We start from the raw sequence: 19,878 nt of genomic DNA on the forward strand, positions 1-19,878 counted from the left end.
GAAGCGACTTAGCAGCAGCAGCCCTTAGCACCTGTGGATTCAAGAGTTCTGAGTACTTGTGTGAATACAGGTGTGCTCATTTAGAAGCACTCTCTGTTCTCAATCAATGAAGGAGTAACTCTGGCAATAACATTTCCTCTTAATTCAGAGCATTTTAAATCTCCAGGACACCAAGGTAGCAGCTCTGGTTTAGTCATGATAAGGGACAGAAAATATTTTGTTCTACCCAGTCTGTGACTCTATCCATCAAATTAACAATACCAAAATACTTCAAAGGTTCAGACAGCTATAGAAAGACTAACTGTAGAAGCCCTGGGCTTCAATTGTATTTAACCCTGATTCAATAATATTAACAGCTCATCTTGCTGGGGAAACTTTTGTTGTGAGTGCCTCTTTTAGACATTTGAGGATGTGGCTAGGATATACTTTATACCCCTAGTGTTGATATTTCTTATGGAAATCATTACAGTGTTGATATTTCTTATTGAAATCATTACAGTGACTTAAAAATTTTTTATTGAGGTATGGTTGATGTACAATATTATATGTTTCAGGTGTACAACCTAGTGATTCACAATTTTTAAGGCATGCTCCATCTATGGTTATTATAAAATATTGGCTATATTGCCTGTGTTTTACAGTATGTCCTCATGGCTTATTTATTTTCTGCATAGTAGTTTGTACCTCCTAAAACCCTACCCTTAATTTGCCCCTCCCTGCTTTCCTCTCCCTGCTGGCAAACACTAATCTGTTCTTTATATCTGTGAGTGTGTTTCTTTTTTGTTATATTCACTAGCTTTATTTTTTAGATTTCACATATAAGTGCTATCATACAGTATTTGCCTTCCTCGGTCTGCCTTATTTCACTTAGTGTAATTACCTCCAAGTCCATCCATGCTGCTGCAAATGGCATTATTTCATTTTTTTTAATGCTATGCTATGCTATGCTAAGTCACTTCAGTCATGTCCGACTCTGTGCGACCCCATAGACGGCAGCCCACCAGGCCCCCCCATCCCTGGGATTCTCCAGGCAAGAACACTGGAGTGGGTTGCCATTTCCTTCTCCAGTGCATAAACGGGAAAAGTGAGAGTGAAGTCGCTCAGTCATGTCCGACCCTCAGTGACCCCATGGACTGCAGCCTTCCAGGCTCATCCGTCCATGGGATTTTCCAAGCAAGAGTACTGGAGTGGGTTGCCATCTTTTTTTCATGACTGAGTAGTATTTCATTGTATATATCTGTTGTTGTTGTTGTTCGGTTGCCAAGTTATGTCTGACTCTTTGCAACCCCATGGATTGCAGCACACCAGGCCTCCCTGTTCCTCACTACCTCCTGGAGTTTGCCCCAGTTCATGTCCATGTATGTATCTACCATATTTTTGTAATCCATTCATCTGTTGACACTGCCTTTCCTTGAAGTAAACAATGTAACCATTAGAAGTTCCACATATCTACGTTTTGTCTTTGGCTGTGCTGGTTCTTTCTTTGGTGCACAGTCTCTTCATTCTGGTACACAGGCTTCTCTGGTTGTGGCACGTGGGGCGGGCTTCGTTGCCCCTTGGCATGTGGGATCTTAGTTCCCCAGCCAGGGATCAAACTCATATACCCTGCATTGGAAGGCTGATTCTTAACCCCTGACTACCAGGAAAGTCCCCACAAATTTATGTTTTTAAACAGAACCTCAAGTCTGTTCAAAAAGAAATTCCAAAACAATGTCATTTACTGTGTTGAAGTCTAGTTGATTTACAGTGTTGTGTTAAATTCTACTGTACAACAAACTGATGCCATTACACACACGCACATTGTTTTTGCATGTTCTTTTCCATTATAGTTTATCATAGGATATTGAATATACTGTACTATACAGTAGGGGATTCCAAGGTGGCTCTCGTGGCAAAGAACTCACCTGCCAATGCTGGAGACGTAAAGTGATGCGGGTTTGATCGTTTGATCCCTCGGTCGGGAAGATCTCCTGGAGGAGATCATGGCAACCCACTCCAGTATTCTTGCCTGGAAAATTCCATGGATGGAGGAGCCTGGCAGGCTGCAGTCCATGGAATCACAAAAGAGTCCAACACAACTTAGCTACTAAATAATAACGGCAAAGTCTCTTGATGTTCAGTTAAGATGCTGTCTACCCCCCAATTTTCTAAGCGATGGGTTTGGGTTTTATAATTATTTTTTTAAATATTTATCTTTTAATTTATTATTAATTTATCTGGCTGCACCAAGTCTTAGTTGTTGCATGAGGGAGCTTTAGCTGCCATATGCGAACTCTTAGTTGCAAGGTGGGATCCAGTTTCCTGACCAGGGATTGAACTCCAGCCCCCTGCATTGGAAACTTGAAGTCTTAGCCAGTGGCCCGCCAGGGAAATCCAACTCAAAAAACTGAATGGGAATAACTGAAATATAACTGTTTCTTTTGGGTTTATAGTCTGTAGGCAATTAATCATTTTCTTCTTTTCTGTATTTTTCGGATTTAATGTAAATACTCATTAATGTATTTAATGAGAATGCATTAACTTTTAATTGTAACTACATACAGGTTTTGTAGTTTAAAAATTAGATCATGATTTCTAAGCAAGTATTTTAAAGAACACTATACACATTTATTCATTGTTCTTTAAAATTTTTTTTATTTTATATTGGAATGTAGTTAATTTACAGTGCTGTATTAGTTTCAGGTGTATAGCAAAATGATTCAATTACACATACATATATATGTTCCATTTCAGATTCTGTTCCCATAAAGGTTTTTACAGGATATTGAGTAAAGTTCCCTGTGTTGTATGGTAGGTCCTTGTTGGTTATTTATTTTATATATAGTAGTATGTATCTGTTAGTCCCAAACCCCTAATTTATTCCTTTTCCCCTTTGGTAACCATAAGTTTGCCATTTCTGTTTTGTAAATAATTTCATTTGTATCATTTTTTAGATTCCACATATAAGTGATATCATATGATATTTGTCTCTCTGTATTATTCTTATATGTTTAATTTAATCAGGTCCTTACCACCACTAACTTTCCCTCTATTTCTTCCAGTTCAGAGCTGCCTTCCTCATTTAATGCTTTTCAGTTAATGGTGAATGACCCCTTGGGGTCTGAGTCTTGATACCAGCTTGCAACGCCCAGAAAATAACGTCAAACCTATGAATTCACTGGGAGTAATCTAAAAGCGAGTGGCTTCTCCAGTGGCAAAGAATCTGCTTGCAGTACAGGTAGCTGCAGGAGACACAGGTTTGATCCCTAGGTCAGGAAGATCCCCTGGAGAAGGGAATGGTAATCCACTCCAATATTCTTGTCTGGAGAATCCCATGGACAAAGAGCCTGGCAGGGTCCATAGGGTCACAGAGTTGTTCACGACTGAAGCGACTTAGCAGGCACATACACACAATCTGTTTGTAAATACACCTTCTCTAATTTTGAAAGCACCAACTGTTTCCTGTTGGGATCTTCACTATTATGCTTCTTAATGTTCGTTTTCCCCTTCTTTGGAAGCAGAATCCTCATTTTTACCTGAGTTCATTGTTACACAGAGAAGCCTGGCAGGCTACAGTCCACGGGGTCGCAAAGAATCGGACATGACTGAGCGACTTCATTTTTATTGTTACACAGCTGAAAAACTATATTTCAAGTTTCCCTTGTGGCTAGGCAGAGTCACAACAAGTAGAAATGGTATAGATTCTTCTTACATTTTTTTTTCCTGGTATGTATATTATTTTTGAGGTTTGAGATCTCCATTTACAGAATTTAGTTTATAACAGATTCAAAAACCAAACTTCTTGACCTTCCAATGCTAAAAAACTAAATGTGCAAAAGAACTACTATTAAATAGCACATAAAAAGCTATAAATTATTCTTATTATCTTTCTAAAAGGCTCATCCTTCTCTAGTCTTCCACCCGTCTCTCTAAATGATGATATGATTCCTGGAGCTCTAGCATCTATTTTGGAACATGAGGGTTAGAGTCACACCCTAGACCTGGAGGAATAGAATGTTAGAACCGATCAGGGTCTCTGATAAGTTGATAACTGGTCATAACAGCCTTGGACTGCCTCTTTCACATGAGAAATAAACTCTATTGTCTAAGTCCCTGTTGTATTAAGTTTTTCTGTTATGTACAGCCAAACAAATTCTAAATAATGTATTTCTGGAACTAAAATTTTATATTGTGGTAGCTACCTGTTTCAGAGAAGGCAATGGCAACCCACTTCAGTCCTCTTGCCTGGAAAATCCCATGGACGGAGGAGCCTGGTAGGCTGCAGTCCATGGGGTCTCGAAGAGTCGGACATGACTGAGTGACTTCGCTTTCACTTTGCACTTTCATGCATTGGAGAAGGAAATGGCAACCCACTCCAGTGTTCTTGCCTGGAGAATCCCAGGGACTGGGGAGCCTGGTGGGCTGCCTCTATGGGGTTGGACAGAGTTGGACACAACTGAAGTGACTTAGCAGCGGGAGCAGCAGCTACCTGTTTACATAACCCTTATCACTCACTAATGTATTTTTTTTTTATCCCCTGCTTCCTTCCACAACAACGTAGGCTTCTTAAGGGCAGGGCATGTGTGTGTGTGTGTGTGTGCTCAGTTGTGTCCAACTGTTTGCGTTCCTGTGGACTATAGCCTGCCAGGCTCCTCTGTCCATGGGATTCTCCAAGCAAAACTAAAGGAATAGGTTGCCATTTCATCCTCTGGGGTATCTTCCTGACCCAGGGATGGAACCTGCATCTCCTGTATTGGCAGGCAGATTGTTTGCCACTTGAACCATTAGGAAAGCCTTTAAAGGCGGGGACTCGGCTTGTTTTGTTGTATCCCAGCCCCTAAAGCAGCGTTCACCATATAGGGGCTCAATAAATATTTGTTAAATGGTGTCTGGTGCAAACTGCAGATGTGGGAACTGCTGGTTGAAGGAGTGACAGCAGGAAGTATAATGCTTGTATTCATTAACTTATGTGAAAGAAAGTGAAAGTGTTAATCGTTCAGTCCTGTCGGACTCTTTTCGACTTCATGGACCGTAGCTCACCAGGTTCCTCTGTCCATGGAATTCTCCAGACAAGAATACTGGAGTAGATTGCCATTCCCTTCTCCAGGGGATCTTCCCAACCCAGGGATCAAACCCAAGTCTCCCACATTGCAGGCAGATTCTTTACTGTCTGAGCCACCATTGAATGATAACAATTTAGTCATACTGTTTCACACTTCCTTGCCTTTGCTCCAGCTGCTAGTTCTGACAAGAATGTCTTTTCCCTTGTCCACCAGTCATGCTCCTACTTATATCTCAAGTTTTAACTTAATCACCACTGCTTCTGGGACACTATCCTTCAACCACAAGAAGAGTTGATCTTCCTTTATTCAACTGTATTTCCAATTCTCAATTGAATTATAGCACTTATCACCCCACAATACAATTAATTTTTTACATCTCTGCCTCCCCAACTAGACTCTGGACCTTGAGGGTAAAGTCAAGTCTATGACTTATTTATGTCTGTTTTTCCCAGTGCTTAGTCTAATTCCTGGTTCATGCTTGGGTGCAGTACATGTTTGCTGAGTTGTTAGCAAGATGACAGGTCTGAGGCTGTGATTTGCTTCTGCTAATTGCAATAAAACCTTAAAAATACTTTTGTATTACTTGATTTATGGGGGAAAAATTAACTGTATTGGATCAGCTGAAGGACAGTCTGAATTCTAGTCCCAACCCCAGAACTTCCTACCCAATGACCTCTTTGAGTGTGTTTCACCTCTTTGAACATCTACACCTTCGTTGATAAATTGGGATGTGATGATCTCACAGGGCTGTAATGAGGATCAAGCCAGCAACTGTGGGTAAAAGCTTTTTGTAAATGAACTAGTAAGCTTCATGCAAGAACAAATTTAAAACTGCTCAAGTTCATGGGACTTCCTTGGAGGTCCAGTGATTAAGACTCCATCCTTCCAATGCAGTGGGTGCAGGGTCTGTTCTGCTGGGGAACTAAAATCCCACATGCTGTTCGGCTTGGCCAAAAAAAAAAAAAAAAAAAATTTTTTTTTTAAAGTGCTCAAGTTCAGAGTTTGGCCTTTTTAAAGTAACAATAATCCCCAGAAAACTCTCCTCCCTGTCCTCTGGGTACAAAGATAACTATACTATACTATGCTATGATAGATAGATCTTAGGTCTCTTCTCCGTATTTCTAGAGCCTCCACAAGCTGAAGCAGCTTTCAAATTTTGAGGCCCCTCATCTTGAATCAGTCTTCTCCCTCAGATATAGCTAGTATTAGGGATACTTACGGAGAAGGCAATGGCACCCCACTCCAGTACTCTTGCTTGGAAAATCCCATGGATGGAGGAGCCTGTTAGGCTGCAATCCATGGGGTCGCTAAGAGTCGGACACGACTGAGCGACTTCACTTTCACTTTTCACTTTCATGCATTGGAGAAGGAAATGGCAACCCACTCCAGTGTTCTTGCCTGGAGAATCCCAGGGATGGGGGGGCCTGGTGGGCTGCCGTCTATGGGGTCGCACAGAGTCAGACACAACTGAAGCGACTTAGCATAGCATAGCATAGCATAGGGATACTTAAATTTCATCTAGAATGAACATTTATAAGAAAGCCTTTCCTTGCTCCCTGCAGATTCAACACTAAGAAGTAGCCAAAAGCTGAGGTCTTGTGTGCTTGAAACCTGGGCCAAACAGGAGTTCCAGCACCTAGAAGACCCTTCCCCTCAGCCTCTGAAAACTGGGCCTCTGAGTATCCTGAGAAACAGTGTAACACTCATTTTTGTGTTTCTCCGGTTCTTTTGGTCTCACCTTGATTTGCTTTAGCAGGCTACAGAATCCAGCCACTCAGTTAATGAGAGGGAATTGTTATGATTTAAAGACTTTTGGGAAAGGAAGAGGGGGGCATGAGGAGATGACAGATGAAAGAAGTGCCTTCTAATTGGTTACCTTTAGAGGTGTTTCCATGGGCCTCACCTAGGGCTATAGTTAGGATCAAATGGAAAGATGGGATCATTAACTCAGCCCTGGAATGCAGTCTAGCAGCACTGATGAGATGATTGCTACCCTCTCCATTCCTCTGGGCTGGCTGCTCACAGAGGGTTTGTGTTGTTAGAAGTGGTGAGCATTTTGTGAATTTCTCCAGTGTTCCTACCACTTCTGTTTTCGTGATAGTTTTAACTACCTTTCCCTCTTTATGGGGGAAACAAAACAAACAAACAAAAACGGACCTTTTTCTTTTATGGTGCCTCTAATCTCAGATTAGTTTTTTGGACTTTAAAGATTTCCTTCCCAGGCCATATGTGCCTGAACAAACACAGGAACAGCTGTGAGGTTCAGGTTTTCAAACCTGCTCCATTCAGAGGATTTCTACCACATCTGCCATACTCAGTCTCCCATATACTTCCTCACCTTCGCCCTCACTATCACCCCCCACCCAGAATGCTTGTGGGGGTTAATCTCTTGTTAATCTTAAATCATTCTAGGGACTTGGCAGTCCAGTGGTTAAAACTTTGCACTCTCATTTAGTTTGGGCCTGAGTTTGATCCCTGGAAGGGGGAATTAAGATCCCTGCTTGCCTCCTGTCCAAAAGAAAAAAAAAACATTAACCAATGATACCCAGTTCTCAACAGCCATCTCAATTCAATTCAACCTTATTCAAACTACTATCTATTGGGTAGTAAGTGCTGTGTTAGACTATGGGAACACAAAGGTTATGGTGGTTTCTGACCTCAGGGAGCTCACGTTCTTGGAGGGAAGGAAGGCAGGAAAACTCCTTGAATACAATGTGATCAGAGACATTACTTTTAGCCCCATAGGAAACACGTATGCCTGAAAGGGTTTAGGGCAACTCATATATCATCTATGAAACTATTTTGAAGTATTCAAATGCACATTTATGTATATTTTCTGGAAACTCGTTATAGTAAGCGTCAGTTTAGTTGATTTTTTTTTTTTTTTGGTATGTCACAATCGGATTTAAGGCCCTTGAGTTTAAGAACCATATATATTTTTTTGTATCCCACCCATGGCACATATGGAAAAGAAAATGGCAACCTACTCCAGTGTTCTTGCCTGAGAAATCCCACAGACAGAGGAAGGATACCTTTGGGCTATAGTCCATGGAGCCGCAAAACAGTTGGACATGACTTAGTGACTAAACAACAAACAACGTGGCACATAACACTCAACGATACTCATTTGCCTTAATAGCTGGTTGCTTGATGTGCAGAAGAATGGAGTTGAAGAGAGAGCTTGGACTGGGGAATCCGGCAGTGCTAGGTTCTAATTTTAGCAGCGGCATTTGTTAGTGGTAGACTTTGGCAAGACATTTAGCCTCTCTGAGTCTCACTTCTTCTTCTTAAAATGGAGACAAGAACATCTTCCTCTCAAGTTGTTATGATTTTATTTGATAAGTGAAGTGTTTGGTTTTAAAGTAGAATTCTCTTTATTCTTCCTCTTTTTTCTGGTAGGACTATTGGAAAGGGGATAATCCTTTGCACCTTTTCACAATGTGACAGTAGTTTTTAAAATGAAAAAATACGGACACAGGCTTTAAATCTTGCAAAGCATAGAAATTAAACCACATCTAGCGACTCATATAAGATCGTAAGCTTCACAAGGGCAAGGATCATGTTTATTTTGTTCAATACTGTCACTTCTTTATCTCACACTGTGTGCGTGCATGCTAAGTAGGTGCAGTCGTGTCCAGGTCTTTGCGACCCCATGGACTTTAACCCACCAGCCTCCACTGCCCATGGGATTCTCCAGGCAAGAATACTGGAGTGGATTGTCATGCCCTCCTCCAGGGGATGTTCCTTACCCAAGGATCAAACCCAGGTCTCCTGCAGCTCCTGCACTGGCAGGCTGGTTCTTTACCACTAGCGCCATCTGGAAAGTCCTTCTCACACTGCTGCTGCTGCTGCTAAGTCGCTTCAGTCATGTCTGACTCTGTGCGACCCCATAGACGGCAGCCCACCAGGCCCCCCCATCCCTGGGATTCTCCAGGCAAGAACACTGGAGTGGGTTGCCATTTCCTTCTCCAATGCATGAAAGTGCAAAGTGAAAGTGAAGTCACTCAGTTGTGTCCGATTCTTAGCGATCCGATAGACGGCAGCCTACCAGGCTCCTCCATCCATGGGATTTTCCAGGCAAGAGTACTGGAGTGGGGTGCCATGGCCTTCTCCGCCTTCTCACACTAGGTGTTCAATAAAAATAAAAGGAAGGAATGAATAAATTGATAATAACACATTTATATAAAAATAAAACAGTTCACAAGAATCAGTTTGAATTTATTTGCTTATTGACTGTGCCATGTGGCATGTGGGATTTTAGTTTCCCTATCAGGGGTCAAACACATTCCCCTTGCAGTAGAAAGGTGGAGTCTTACCCACTAGACCACCAGGGAAGTTTCCCAAAAAATCAGTTTACAATATTTGGATATTTTAAATTTGGATTGTCTCAAAAACCTAGAACCAATCTTTATACTTCTGACCTCAATAGGACTGCCTGTGGCACAAACCCATGGGTCTAATGGAGTTTGATTCAGGACAGTTGGCAGTAGGATTCCAGAGTGAAAAAGTTGTTCCTGACAGCTCTATAGCTGAAGGCAGAATAAGCCCAGAAAGGGCCGTTTACTACACAGTGAGATCTAAAACATGCCCCAAAATATCAATTTTGAGAATAGGAAGAATGACACTATCTAGCCAACTTTTGTCTGAGAAAAGGTAAAGCTTTTGACCGGTTAAGGGGGACAGTACCATGTGTCTATGATATGTTCTAGTTTTCAAAACAGTTTTATACACATCTTGTCATTTGATCTCTATAACAACTTTGTGAATTAAGTAGTTCAGTAAATATTTGAGTGTTTTCTAGGTTTCAAGTACTATGCTTAGTACCATAGGGCATTACATTTGGCTAAGTTACTGTCTTTTCTTTCCAATAATAATAATAATTACCATTTATTGGGCTTTTTCTACTTGTCAGGCACTATCTTAAGTTACTTTTTTGAAATATATCATCATTTTAATCCTTAAATAACCTATGAAATTGGCATTATTATTTGCTTATTTTAGACATAAAGAAAACGATGCTGAGAGATATTAATAACTTGTCAAGTTCACATAATTAACAAGTAAGATTAACAAGTAAATTAATAAGTAGATATGGGATTCTAACCTGGGTTTACTTGATTCCAAAGGCTCTGTTCTCTTAACACGGTACAAACAATTCCTAGTAAATAATTTGGCTGATAGTTCCTCACTCCTGAAAGTGTCTCAATTCCAATGTGAAATAATATAGGCTACATTAATTATTTTACTTACATATTTTATTTTGGCTGCACTGGTTCTTTGTTGCAGTAGCAGGCTTCTCTAGTTGGGCAGGCAGGCTTAGTTGCTCTGCAGCATGTGAGATCTTAGTTCCCTGGCCAGTGATCCAACTCTCATCCCCTGCATTGGAAAGTGGATTCTTAATCACTGGATCACCAGGGAAGTCCCAGGATATATTAATTTAAAATTGCTAAATGTTATAATAAATGGTCCTAGTTAAATAGGCATTCCTTACACCAACTTTTTTGGAGACTATTGATCAAAGCTTGAAATGCTTAATCCTTGCACCAGGAATAATTCTACTTTAATAATTATTGACTGAATCCAAGTAAGCAAATATATAATAACATTTTAGGCTAAGTTCCTCCTGAAACAGTTTGTGGGACAAGGATTTGAGTGTAAGCAGTTTATTTGGATAGTGAACCCAGAATCACTTGTAAGGGACCAGAGGGAAGGATAGGTGCAAATTAATTAACAGATCACTACTGTGGGTAACTGGGGCTCAGTCCTGCTCAGGGGAACTATACAGAATTTGCCTCAGAGGTGTCTCACCCAAGAAAGCTGAGGTAGTTATCCACAAATTCTTTGCTGCCAAAGATGGAGAAGCTCTATACAGTCAGCAAAAACAAGACCAGGAGCTGACTGTGGCTCAGATCATGAACTCCTTACTGCAAAATTCAGACTTAAATTGAAGAAAGTAGAGAAAACCACTAGACCATTCAGGTATGACCTAAATCAAATCCCTTACAATTATACAGTGAAAGTGGCAAATAGATTAAACGGATTAGATCTGATAGACAGAGTGCCTGAAGAACTACAGATGGGGGTTCATGACATTGTACAGGATGCAGGGATCAAGATCATCCCCAAGAAAAAGAAATGCAAAAAGGCAAAATGGTTGTCTGAGGAGGTCTTACAAATAGCTGAGAAAAGAAGAGAAGCTAAAGGCAAGAGAAAAGGAAAGATATACCCATTTGAATGCAGAGTTCCAAAGAATAGCATGGAGAGATAAGAAAGCCTTCCTCAGTGATCAATGCAAAGAAATAGAGGAAAACAATAGAATGGCAAAGACTAGAGATCTCTTCAAAAAAATTAGAGATTCCAAGGGAACATTTCATGCAAAATGGGCACAAAAAAAGGCAGAAATGGTGTGGACCTAACAGAAGCAGACAATATTAAGAAGAGGTGGCAAGAATACACAGAACTGTACAAAAAAAAATCTTCATGATCCAGATAACCATGATGGTGTGATCACTCACCTAGAGCCAGACTTCCTGGAATGCAAAGTCAAGTGGGCCTTAGGAAGCATCGCTACGAACAAAGCTAGTGGAGGTGATGGAATTCCAGTTGAGCTATTTCAAATCCCAAAAGATGATGCTGTGAAAGTGCTGCACTCAATATGCCAGCAAATTTGGAAAACTCAGCAGTGGCCCCAGGACTGGAAAAGGTCAGTTTTCATTCCAATCCCAAAGAAAGTCAATGCCAAAGAATGTTCAAACTACTACACATTTGCACTCATCTCACACACTAGCAAAGTAATGCTCAAAATTCTCCAAGCCAGGCTTCAACAGTACATGAACCATGAACTTCCAGATGTTCAAGCTGGATTTAGAAAAGGCAGAGGAACCAGAGATCAAGTTGCCAACATCCATTGGATCATAGAAAAAGCAAGAGAGTTCCAGAAAAACATCTATTTCTGCTTTATTGACTACGCCAAAGCTTTTGACTGTGTGGATCACAATAAACTGTGGAAAATTCTGAAAGAGATGGGAATACCACACCACCTTACCTGCCTCCTGGGAAATCTGTATGCAGGTCAAGAAGCAACAGTTAGAACTGGACATGGAACAATGGACTGGTTCCAAATTGGGAAAGGAGGATGTCAAGGCTGTATATTGTCACCCTGTTTATTTAACTTCTATGCAGAATACATCATGTGAAATGCCAGTCTGGATGAAGCACAAGCTGGAATCAAGAGTGCCGGGAGAAATATCAATATTCTCAGATATGCAGATGACACCATCCTTATGGAAGAAAGTGAAGAGGAACTAAAGAGCCTCTTGATGAAAGTGAAAGAGGAGAGTGAAAAAGCTGGCTTAAAACTCAACATTCAAAAAACTAAGATCATGGCATCCAGTGCCACTTCATGGCAAATAGATGGGAAAACAATGGAAACAGTGAGAGACTGTATTTTCTTGGGCTCAAAAATCACTGCAGATGGTGACTGCAGCCATGAAATTAAAAGACTCCTGCTCCTTGGAAGAAAAGCTATAACCAACCTAGACAGCATGTTAAAAAGCAGAGACAGTACTTTGCCAACAAAGGTCTGTCTAGTCATAGCTATGGTTTTTCCAGTAGTCATGTATGGATATGAGAGTTGATCCATAAAGCAAGCTGAATACCAAAGAACTGATGTTTTTGAACTGTGGTGTTGGAAAAGACTCTTGAGAGTCCCTTGGACTGCAAGGAGATCCAACCTGTCCATCCTCAAGGAAATCAGTCCTTAGTGTTGATTGGAAAGACCGACGCTGAAACTGAAACTCCAATATTTGGCCACCCAATGTGAAGAGCTGACTCTTCACATTGGAAAAGACCCTGATGCCGGGAAAGATCGAAGGCGGGAGGAGAAGGGAACGACAGAGGATGAGATGGTGGGATGGCATCACCGACTCAACGGACATGAGTTTGAGCAAACTCTGGAAGCTGGTGATGGACAGGGAAGCCTGGCGTGCTGCAGTCCATGGGGTCGCAAAGAGTTGGACAAACCTAAGCAACTGAACTGAACTGATCCACAAATCCCCATCCGTCATCAGATGGTGAGCACTGGGTGTTGATGCCCCACCCAGGCATGATCCAAACTCTCTCCTCCCTCTAGGAAGTCTAAGGCCAAGTCACAGGTGCCTGAAGTAGAAAGAGATCCTTTAGTGTAAAAAACATTGAAGGCCAAGGGAATATCTGTGGGGCACCAACAGCTCTGTTGCAGTATATTAATAGTCTACAGAGTTTTATTCAGGTCATTGTGCATAATGGCTAAACTTGTGTGGGCTCCTACGGATTGTAGCCTGCCAGGCTCCTCTATCAGTCAGATTCTCCAGGCAAAAAGACCATTTTTTTTTTTGATAGGGTGCCATTTCCTCCTCCAGGGAATCTTTCTGACCCAGGACTCAAACCTACATCTCCCACATTATCAGGTGGATTCTTTACCACTAGTGTCCCCTGAGAAGCCACAAACACTATAAACAACCTAAATATACTTTAGAGGGGATTGGCTAAGGATATTTTCTGAATAACCTTATATAATTTCTGTCATGCTTTTTCTGAGATATAAAACCAGGAGTCCATAACCTGGTCTGGAGGGTCATAGAAGGCCTCCTTAGTTAAGTGACAGTAGCTACTTGTGTGTTGTAGGGAGGAAATGCTCTGGGAAGCAATTCAAGCTGAGGAAATGGCATTGCCAAAGCCCTGAGGAAAGAAAATGCTTGGAGCTGTATTTACATGGGAGCGGATTAGAGAGCCAGGGTCAACTGGCTTCCTGAAGCTCAGTGGGAGGCAAAGGCCAGAGGCGGTGGGACCTCAGGATCAGGGACTTGATGCTGGGTCAATGGGCAGCCAGGGAAGTGTTTAAGTTTCTGCAGTAGATGTTTGGCAAGATGGCTCCACCTGCAAGAACAGAGAGCGGGAACCCACACTATGCTGCTCAGCTTCTGAGTTCTTTGCTAAATGAAGAATGTGAGGCTGTCAAGGGTATATTCCAAGGTCTCTGACAGGCTGATTATTGTATTTAAACAAGAAAATGATATATTCATTTCAGATTATCAGAGATACTTTCCATTTTTATTACCTAAAAAGGACTTTGTTAATGTAAATTTTTAACCAAGAGCTTTGCACACAGAAAAGACTTCATCAGTATGGGAGTTTTTAAACACTAATATTCAATATATTAAGATGACAACTGAAAAAACTTCATTTTCAAAAATTGTCTTTGAACTCATAATAATTTCAATTATTTTATTTATATATCAAGAAAATGTCAAAAATTGCCTAATGAATATGCAATCAACTTCACTTGAGTAAACAAATCTTCATCAAACAATTACTTAATTGCATTTCTTTAAACCTTTAAACTGCATTTGTAAATTTAATACATTCCATTTTAAACACTTTAAATGCTTGACCTTATAAGCAAAACTCTGCCAAGCTCTCAGTTCTCTTAAATATTGCAACAATATTTATGAATAGTCGGAGAAGGCAATGGCACCCCACTCCAGTACTCTTGCCTGGAAAATCCCATGGACGGAGGAGCCTGCTAGGCTGCAGTCCATGGGGTCGCTAAGAGTCGGACACGACTGAGTACCTTCACTTTCACTTTTCACTTTCATGCATTGGAGAAGGAAATGGCAACCCACTCCAGTGTTCTTGCCTGGAGAATCCCAGGGACGGGGGAACCTGGTGGGCTGCCGTCTATGGGGTTGCACAGAGTCGGACACGACTGAAGTGACTTAGCATAGCATTTATGAATAGTAAGATTATTTTACAAGTTAAAAATCAACCACAAATTTTTGTTTGAAAACCGTACGGTTATGTCTCAGATTCTGTAAAATGCTAAATTTTCTAAAATTGCAAACAGTAGTTTTTAAAAATGAATTACTTAAATTGATATAATATTCAATTTATTTAAATAAAACCACTCATTTTAAAACAATGAGAATTATTTAAGCATATCATAAAAGGTATAGAATGAATTATCTGAGGCATTGTGTTACAATTCTGGTTCAGAGGCAGATATTCTTAGAGAAGGTTGAAATTGTTAAGGCCTTGGAATTGTAGCAGGGAGAGTAAAGATATATCAAGGATGGTGAAAGTAAGACCATGTAAAATGTTTTACAATCAGAATTTTTCTTTGATTTAAAAGGAAAGGAGTAAACAGGAGCATATGAAAACCCTGGCTCCTCCAAGATCATAGGGCAGTTGATTTTTCTGTATTAATCTGTAAATGTCAAAACAATTTTAAAAATGAACAGTTACTTGTGTTTGTAATAGAACTTTCTCTGAAATTTTCTACATGGTGACAGTATATAGGAGATCAGGAGTCCAAAATAGAGTGCATTCACAGAATTTTTGCAAAAGGTTAAACATTTTTCAACAGAAAGATAATGAAACAAATCTGCTGAGAAAATGATACACTTTAGAGCTACAGTGTTATGTTGCTAACCAGATCAAGGTGTTTCTCAAGTCTCTATCAACTATACCAAAATGTTTCACATATTGAATCAAGGTGATTGGGAAATAATGGCTATAAATTTACTGAGCTATATTTAAATATTCATATTTTCTTTTAAGTCTATAGTTCCATTTTGTTCATTCTTTTTAGAGATTCATTTCTTTGTTTAAAAATTTATCTTTCATTCATTCTGTTCATCAAATAATTTTAATGTATTTACAATAGTTATATTAAAGTTCTTCCATCTTAATTCAACATCTGGGTCGTCTATAGATCTGCTTCTATTTTCTATTGATTTTTTTCCTCTTGATTTTAGAAGGCGATGGCACCCCACTCCAGTACTCTTGCCTGGAAAATCCCATGGACGGAGGAGCCTGGTGGGCTGCAGTCCATGGGGTCGCTATGAGTCGGAGACGACTGAGCAACTTCACTTTCACTTTTCACTTCCATGCATTGGAGAAAGAAATGGCAACCCACTCCAGTGTTCTTGCCTGGAGAATCCCAGGGACAGGGGAGCTTAGTGGGCTGCCGTCTATGGGGTCGCACAGAGTCGGACACGACTGAAGCGACTTAGCAGCAGCAGCAGCCCTGTTTCTTCTCAAGTCTTTTAATTGACGTTATCCAGACACTGTTTTAAAAGACCATAGATACTGGAGTAAATACTACCTCCTCTCCCCTAGAAGACACACCCTTTCTTCTGTTAGGCATGAAGGACAAGGACCTGATCACTTTGGTCCAAACAATAGTTGAGGCGGTCCAGGATAGTTTACATCTTGAATTAGTTTTGTTTCATTTCTTGGTTTTTTTTTTTTTTTCATTTCTTGTTTCAAACGTCTTGAGGGAAAGATGAATTGTATGCAAATTAGAAGATTCAAGTAGTATGTTTTGACCTATGTACCACAAGATCTTGTCTTTGACATCTAGTCCAGCCTTAGGTTTCATGCCTTGCCACACACTCAGCAAAAATCCTGCTGCTGGGTCTTCTTGTCTTTCACGATTCAGTGTGTGTTGGCAAAGGCACCTTTGAGCTGCTATACCCAGTAAGGGTGAAAGCTGAGGAAGGCAACCTGGGGCCAGAGGAAGGTGGTAGCTTGTATTGGCTGCAAACTCATACTACTGCACTATCTTGCTCCCTTCTCTCTCAAATAAATACCAGATATGTACAGATAGTATTGCCAGTGAGCATCACTGACTCAGAGGACATTAATTTGAGCAAACTCTGGGAGATAGTGGAAAACAGAGGAGCCTGGTGTGCTACAGTCCATGGAATTGCAAAGAGTCGGACATGACTTAGTAACTGAAAAACAACAAGTATACAGATTATTCCAGTATGGGTTTAATTTACTTCTTTGTATCTATGTTTACCAACCCAAGGAAACTGGGGCTACCAGTTCGGCAGGATGAGATTGTTTATGGACCAGAGATTTTGTGTTGTATCTTGGACTGCATCTACCCAGAGTCATTATTCTTAAGCCATTAAGGAGCACATTGAACTCTTTGAAAATGATATGATAGATCGAATCACTGCTCCCCATGCTTCATGAACTTCCTGTATTACAGTTCTACATCCACGTACTTATCATATAATTTTTCAGTGTCTCCTACTAGAGGAGGCAGAGGACATCTCGCCTCACCCCAACCTATGATGCATTTGCCTTGTAACTTGGTTTGGTCAATGAGATGTGGGCCAAAATGACAAGTGTGCCAGTTGCAGGCTGAGATCTCAAGAGGCATCTTATGTTTCAGTTTACTCTCCTGGATTCCGGTGACCCTTCATGAGAAGAACATGTCCCAGGTAGCCACTGGTCCAAGGAGAATGAGGAAATATGTGGCATAGGCTTGAATTCAACCAGCAGCCTGGAATCAAGCCTAACTGATTCCTGTCAAGCCTGGCAGAGCCACATCCAACCTACAGATCAGTGAGAGAGGAAATAAATATTTGCAGTTAAAAGCCTCTAAAAGTTTAATGTTGACTGATATGCAGCAAAAACATTTTCAAGCCAATGATTAAACAATTTTTTTAAAGTTTATGATGATTTGGCTCTGTGAAATTTTCTGATTTGTCTTAGGTTTCTTCGTTTGAGTGATCAGGTAGCTCATTTATTTGCTGTGTGATTGAATTGACATTATTTTCAGATTTTTGTTTGTCTATGTCCATGATTGTTATGATCATTCTAATAACAGATGCAAAGTAACTGATTCTGATAACAGATGTAAAGTAACTGCAGTTATCAGGATGTTTAGATTTCATGTATTTAATTCTGAAGCAGCTTAATAAAACTGTGTGCATTTGAATAAAAGATTTTTAATTGTCTTATGTTTTTCCTATTGTTAAAAAAACAAAGAGTTTTTAGGGGCTTCCAGGTCGCAAAGAGTTGGACACGACTGAGCGACAGAACTGAACTGATGGTGGTCTGGCAGTTAAGACTCCATACTTGCACTGTAGAGGGTGTGGGTTTAGTCCTTGGTGGAGGAATTAATATCCCACATGATGTAGCCCTCCCATCAAAAAAAAACAGAAGAAAAAAAACCTTTTAGAATAATGGCTTTATCTAAGAATAAAAAGACATTATATGTAATTCATTAAGCATCTTCCAGGACTTGTGGAAAGTATGTATACATATCATCATTTTCTTTAAAAAGAAATTTAATTTTTTTCATTAATACTTTCATAAGGTGGAAAGTTCCAAAGGCAGAAAAGAGAATGAAGTGAAAAGATTTCTTCTTACCCTGTTTCCCATGTTGCCCTGTCCAAGGGCAATTACTGTCACCCGTTTCTCTGGTATATTCTTCCAGTGATATTATCTGCACATATAAACATGTACATCATTATATGTGTATATTGTGTTTCCCTGATTTTTAAAAACCAATGTAGTATTAACATTGGTTAATATAATGTGACAACCTAAATGGGAAAAGAATTTGAAAAGAAGTGGATATATGTATACGTATAATTGAATCACTATGTTGTAACCCGAGACTATCACAACATTGTTTATCAACTATACTCCAATATAAAATAAAAATAAAAATATTATATTAATCTATAATGGAAAATAATCTGAGAAAGAATATATATTCATACATATATAGCTGAATCACTTTGCTGTACACCTGAAACTAACACATCATTATAAATCAAATATGCTTCAATAATAATAAATTTTTAAGAAAAGAAAAAAAATGTGTTTAGGGAATTTCCTGGTGGTCTAGAGGTTGAAACTCCATGCTTCCACTGCAGAGGGACCCAGGTTCTGTCCCTGGTTGGGAAACTGAAATCCCACAAGCTGTGCTTATAGTATGGCCAAAAAGAATTTAAATTTTTAAAAAATATATTTTTAGATTAATATGTAAAGGGTTTATTATTGTATATTAAATGAATATTTTTTATGTCTAAGTTCTAATTTCTAAAATGACAAATGTTACTATATGTAATCCATATAAACTAAAGATATTTGGGGTCCTCAGAAAATTTCAAGAGTGTAATATGGTCTTGAGATTAAAAAGTTTGAGAACTGCCCTTCTATTGCACAGATGTATGGGCTTTCTTTGTGGCTCAGCTGGTAAAGAATCTGCCTGCAATGCGGGAGACCTGGATTTGATCCCTGGGTTGAGAAGATCCCCTGAAGAAGGGAAAGTCTACCCACACCAGTAGTTTGGCCTGGAGAATTCCATGGACTGTATATTCCATGGGGTCGCACAGAGTCGGACACGACTGAAGCAGCTTAGCAGCAGCAGCAGCAGAGCAACTGTCACTTCACCATATTTTAGTCTGTCCCACGACAATGGACATTTCAATCGTTTTCAGTATGTTGCTACTTCAAGCCATGCTGGAATGAATAACCTCCTGCTGCACGTGTGCTCAGTTGCTTCAGTCGTGTCCGACTCTTTGCGGCCACCAGGCTCTTCTGTCCACGGGATTCTCCAGGCAAGAATACTAGAAGGGGTTGCTATGCCCTCTTTCAGGGCATCTTCCCCACACAGGTATCGAATCTGAGTCTCCTGCCTCTCTTGCATTGCAAGCGGATTCTTTACCCACTGAACCACCTGGGAAGCTCTACACACTTTATTTCCCAAATGTGAGTAAATTGGTTTTGTGTGGAATTAGAAGTGAGATTGCTAGGTCAATGTACCAGGACAAAGTCCACAATAATATCTATCATCTCATTCCATCCTTGTAATTACAAGGTAAGACTTGTCAATAATTCCCTCTTACATATGAGAAATCAGAAGTTCAAAGATGTTAGATAATTTTTTTTAGAGTCATTGGGTTAAGAAACTGCTACAGGGAAAGGAGTAAAACTATTTTATCAGACTCCATGCTTTGAACCACTATTCTGAGTTATGGTTTCTCTATGC

At 40.1% G+C, this 19,878-nt stretch overlaps 1 long non-coding RNA gene across 1 annotated transcript; it reads right to left on the minus strand.

Annotated features, from left to right (window-relative positions):
* Positions 1 to 16,833: 16,833 nt before the first annotated feature.
* LOC147342519 (uncharacterized) lies at positions 16,834 to 19,143 on the minus strand. The gene is made up of 2 exons (XR_015157889.1): positions 18,249 to 19,143; positions 16,834 to 17,428 (listed from the first exon to the last, which is right to left on the minus strand). It is a non-coding gene; the product is annotated as an uncharacterized LOC147342519 (long non-coding RNA).
* Between the last annotated feature and the right edge of the window lie 735 nt (positions 19,144 to 19,878).

Source organism: Bos grunniens, chromosome 29, assembly GCF_055505025.1.
Source record: "Bos grunniens cultivar Pamir isolate PY7600 chromosome 29, Bosgru_T2T1.0, whole genome shotgun sequence".
Classification (NCBI taxonomy): domain Eukaryota; kingdom Metazoa; phylum Chordata; class Mammalia; order Artiodactyla; family Bovidae; genus Bos; species Bos grunniens.